The 4,825-nt window shown below is 37.1% G+C and overlaps 1 long non-coding RNA gene across 1 annotated transcript; it reads left to right on the top strand.

The window, feature by feature from the left end:
- The first annotated feature begins 1,021 nt into the window (after nucleotides 1-1,021).
- On the top strand, nucleotides 1,022-2,335 carry LOC127080582 (uncharacterized). Its single transcript, XR_007788029.1, has 2 exons — nucleotides 1,022-1,505; nucleotides 2,153-2,335. It is a non-coding gene; the product is annotated as an uncharacterized LOC127080582 (long non-coding RNA).
- Nucleotides 2,336-4,825: the final 2,490 nt, after the last annotated feature.

Raw genomic sequence — 4,825 nt, 5'->3', positions numbered from 1 at the left:
TGCAATGAGAAAATTAAAGCTCCGCAGTTTGTGGTAGAAAATACAGATTTGTTGTTATTTTTATTGAACGATGTTAGCGTTCGCGTTCTAACGTTGCTTGTATGCTCGCGCGTGGGAGAGTTGAGCGTTGTTTGTTTGCGGTAGAACGAAAATAACATGTTCTTTGTGAAAAGTTTTTTGAATTCCCTAAGGCGAAAATTTGAGTTTGATGGGTTGTGATTGATTTTAGTTTTGAAAAGATTGTTTTGATTTGAATTGTACTAAAGTCTATGAATGGAGATGAATACTTTGAACAACTGGGTCAGGCGACCCGTATTCAAAGATATTCAGAATGAGGGTATGAATACTCCCTCTTATTCCTTCTCCACTTCTTAGGGCTCGTGGTGTACAATTCAAATAGTATTTTTAAGTGTTTTTTGAATTTATTTGCAAAAAGATTTTTGTCTTAAATGAACAAGGAAAAAGAGATGAATTAAGCTCAACATCGATCAAGGTCTTGATGTCCTTTATGTCTTAAGAGTCTTGAAGGACAAGTCTTGAACTCGAGGGATCTAGTGATCAGATTAATTAATCAAGACATGATCAGATTAAGCATCAAGCATATGACATCAAGCATATGGCATAAAGCAAAAAGCAACATGATATGAGAATTGAAGTTAGTCAAAACCTAACCTAAATCCTAACATATTATGAAAATTTTATATGAAGTAACAATTAGCAATTAAAATCAAGAATTAAAATTTTATCCTAATTAAAATCTATTACTAACATGTATATATTTTTTAAAGAATTTTTGTGTATTAAAATGTATTTAAAAAACATGACAAAAGAAATAGAGAAAAGAAAAGAAAAAGAAAACAAAACAAAAGAACAAAAACTATTATTCTACAGGGGTGTAATGGACTGAGGGAGTGGAGTCAATAAGGAGGCATTGGGCTTACATAGGAAAGCCCAAGGTTGTTATTTGCTAGTGTGCTAGTTCAGAGAGGAGGTGTGAAGTGGAAATAGGGGTTGTATTGTGCAAAGCTTCATGGGCGTATGTCTGAGCCCAAACGAAAAAAAGCCATGAGAGAGGTTGAGGAGTATCAACAACACTTCATGCCTTGTTTCAACATTCACATTCCATCCTCTCACTCAAAGATTCACCCGCCTGAGCTGATGCTCCGCCACGCCGGAGGCGGTGGAGCTGTCCGTTTTGAGCAAACAGCATCACCAAAACGCTCTTCTCAAAGTCCTCTCTCCCAATCTCTCAACAATTCAATCCTAAACCTAACCAAATCTCCAAAATTGGACCAAGAAAGTGAAGAACCCTAACACCTAAAAATTGAAATTAAAGGTCAATGGAACCCCGATCAGAACTCAAACCTTAGGGGTTTGGTTCGGATGCTCAAACACTACATGGTGGTAAAGAAATTGAAGCAAGAAGAAGGGAAATTCGAGAACCTACTTTCGAGACCATGGTTCGTCTCAGATGAAGATGCAAATTACAAAATAGAAAACTAGAGGTAACTAACTTGAATATTCCTCCCTTTTTTCCTTCTATAACAAACCTCTTCTTCTTCTTCTACTTCGAGTTTAGTCTGTAGGAATGAGAATTGAACTATTGGTGCTTTTTGATAGCGCACGTGAGAGTGATCATAGTGGAGAGGTGAAGGTAGTTGCAGAGAGTGATTCAGAGAGAATTGAGAGTGTTTAGAGAGAGTGATTTCTGTAATGATTTTGTAGAATGAGTTTCCTTGTTGATGATTGAAGGGGGTGAGATTTATATAGAGTATGATTCTAACAGAATCAGGCAATGGATTGTGGAAGGTTTATTGAGAGTTAGGGCAACCGTTAACAGTTAGTCGATGTAAGAGGAAAGTTGGTTGAATCAATTAACAGAGTTAAGTTTTCTATTAGTTTGAATTAGTTGTTAAATTGAGGTGTTAATTGTTATAGGTTAAGGTGAGTTAGTTACATTGGACAGTTAGAATTAGTTGGAAAGTTAAGAAAAAGTTAGGAGTTGTAAGTTCAAGTGAAATGTTATTGAAAGAGTTAGTTTATGACATGTTGGTGTGTTAGTTGATATGAGTTGTAGTTACTTGGTTTTTGTTATGAATTTTATGTAAATTTGCACCATCAGATGCTTGAGATTTTGTGGCCATTTTTGTAGGTTTGGAACTGGAGCAAGTGGTTCTTCAAATTAATTAATAATGTATGTGAAGCTCTAAGTGAAGATGTGCTCTCTGCCTTCTCCAAAGTGCTTTTTTCAGTACCTCATTGATTTTTACTTCATGAAGCACATTACAATTCTGAGAAGCAATAGGTAATGAACTCAATTATTTCTCCTCGACCATACTTTTAGCTACTTCCTTTGAAAAAATTTGCTTGTATAACCTTGTAGCTCTAGATGTATATTTTGGATAGTCTGGGTGTAGCCGAACTACCTTATGACGCGCTCAGGCAGATGAGAAAATATCAGACGTGAACTACAAGCCAACCATCTCAAGTATAACAATATGTCTCAAATGGCCGTGTCTCACAATGATCGACATAACTGTTAAAGTGCATATCATAAACTACCAAGTGGTCAAGATACACTCGAAATGGCTCTATCGTCTGGTTCCCTCTGAGTGGAGAAAATGCAGAAGCATGCGGCATGTCCTAAATATAGGTCGGTACACACGACCAGTCGGAGATGCACAGGAAGTGTTAGAGGATCCAAGCCCAAAAAGTGTTGGAACACATCAATCATCAATAATGGCGGTTCAAAAATGTAACAAAAGTGACACATAAATATTAAAAGACCAATAAATATTACTGTCAAAAGTGTGATGCTGCCTACACCTGCTTCGTCTTCCACCTATAGCCCTCGGATAAACTAGAGTTCAAGTAGACCAAACAAGCGTCCCTCAGTTGTACTCATGGATCCATTCAAAGTCCTCGAAATATCGTAGGTAGACGACATCCACATAAGTCCTGGATACGCTATATGAAACCCCACATGCTCGTCATTACCTATAGTCTGCTCTACTCTAAAGAGCTCATCTATATATACCTTTTCCAAGAATTCAAACCTAGCATGAGCCTCTCTAGTTTTTTCCATCTCCTTTAAGGCAACCTCTGGACTAACTCCCAGATAGTCTACCATTAACTCGAGTGCCTCATCTTTTCTAATCTTCCCATGATCTAAGATCTTCCCCCTAATCGAAAGATGCAGTAGACACGACTTATTGTCATGTGTGATAGACATCTCACCAAGTGGTAGATGAAATAATAAGGTCTTAGTGTGCCATATCTTTATAAATGAAATCAAGCATCCCTGGTTCACCGTAACATAATCGGTCGTGCATAAGTCATTCATCCCAGATAGGGACAAAGTGCCTGAAACCATCGTCATTAGGCTGATGCAAGCCTCTAATCTTTCGCTCATGGTTAATGAATTTCAGCGAATCAATGTCCTGCATAAAAATAAATCAATGTCAGAAACTTGTAATATGATAATAAACGTAATTTAAAAAGAATGTATCCAACTAATTTTACCTCTCCGTCCCAGATATGTATGGCAGTATGGTCCGGGTAAAGAGGAAGTTGTGAAAACTCTATAGGGCCTCCTCCAAATACTTGAGGTGGAAATGACTCATCAGTCTTAGCAACTTGAGATGACACTGGCTCATCAGCCTCATCAGCGTGAGGCTGCATTGACTCATCAGCATGAGGTCCCTCCGGTGCCTGGGGTGGAACTGATGCCTTAGATACCTCCGGTGACTCGGGTACCTCTGGCGTCTGAATAGGTGAAACCTATCACCTACAGGAAGATAGAGGCAGTGCTGAGTCACTAGGAGACACTCCTCTCCTACGAGAAGAAGAAGGTGAATATATATGAGACCCGGAAGTCGATGCCTCTGCATGAACCAGGCTAGAGGGAATCGGAGCCTCAGAAACCTGTTTTTTTGTTGCTTCAGACAGATGCATGTTGTGCAATCGTCTCGTGTGTTAGTGTGTCGTCTCTATTAGCTATAATGCATGTAAGTAAATCAGACAAGTTCATACAATTACTACAAGCAAGTAAAGCAAAAAAAAAAAATAGACATATAAGTTACGGAGATGCATCTCTGGTTCTTGAGAATCCAAACGTTGAATAATTCAGGAGAAGCCTCTCCGGAATTTTCTGCAACTTTTTGCTACGTCAATGGCGGTAATGCATACCACCAAACTCCAAAAAATAATGCATTGATCATTATTTTTAACCATCAAACACAGTTCTCATTATGTATAAACTATCAATCATGCAAAAACTTTCTATTTCATAACCTAATCATCAATTTCTATAAATTTATACAAAAATTCAAAAAAAAAGTTTACAAAAATAAAAAACTTACAAATTGTGAGTTTACTTAAGTATTGAATGATCTATTTGATGTAGTTGATGTTTATGCAAGAAGCTTTGAAATTGATCGATTGATTTTGAGAAATTTTGAGTTGAGAGAATTTGATAAAAATTTACGGTTATGTTTTTAGAAGTGAGTAATGAGAATGAATTCTGGCGCGTTTTAGAACAAGTATCGGCTGGAGATACATCTCAGTAATTCTTTTCATTAAATCAAAATTCTATTGACTCATGATACGTCTGGAGATAAATCTATGAAATTTATGGACATTTTTATATTTTTACATTGTGCTTTAATAATACATATGATGCATTAAGAAATCCATATTAAGTTTAATGTTTACTTTCCATTGTTATTTCAATTCTTCCAAGTGGGGTTAGCCCAACAATTCTAAGATCCCGGTAAGACTTCTCCTATTTCCTGCTCTTTCCCAGAGTGTCTGATGAGTCCCTTTA

This window comes from Lathyrus oleraceus, chromosome 5 (assembly GCF_024323335.1).
Source record: "Lathyrus oleraceus cultivar Zhongwan6 chromosome 5, CAAS_Psat_ZW6_1.0, whole genome shotgun sequence".
NCBI lineage: Eukaryota > Viridiplantae > Streptophyta > Magnoliopsida > Fabales > Fabaceae > Lathyrus > Lathyrus oleraceus.
Note: the sequence above shows the minus strand (reverse complement) of the source record. Positions and strands in the feature narration are given on the sequence as shown.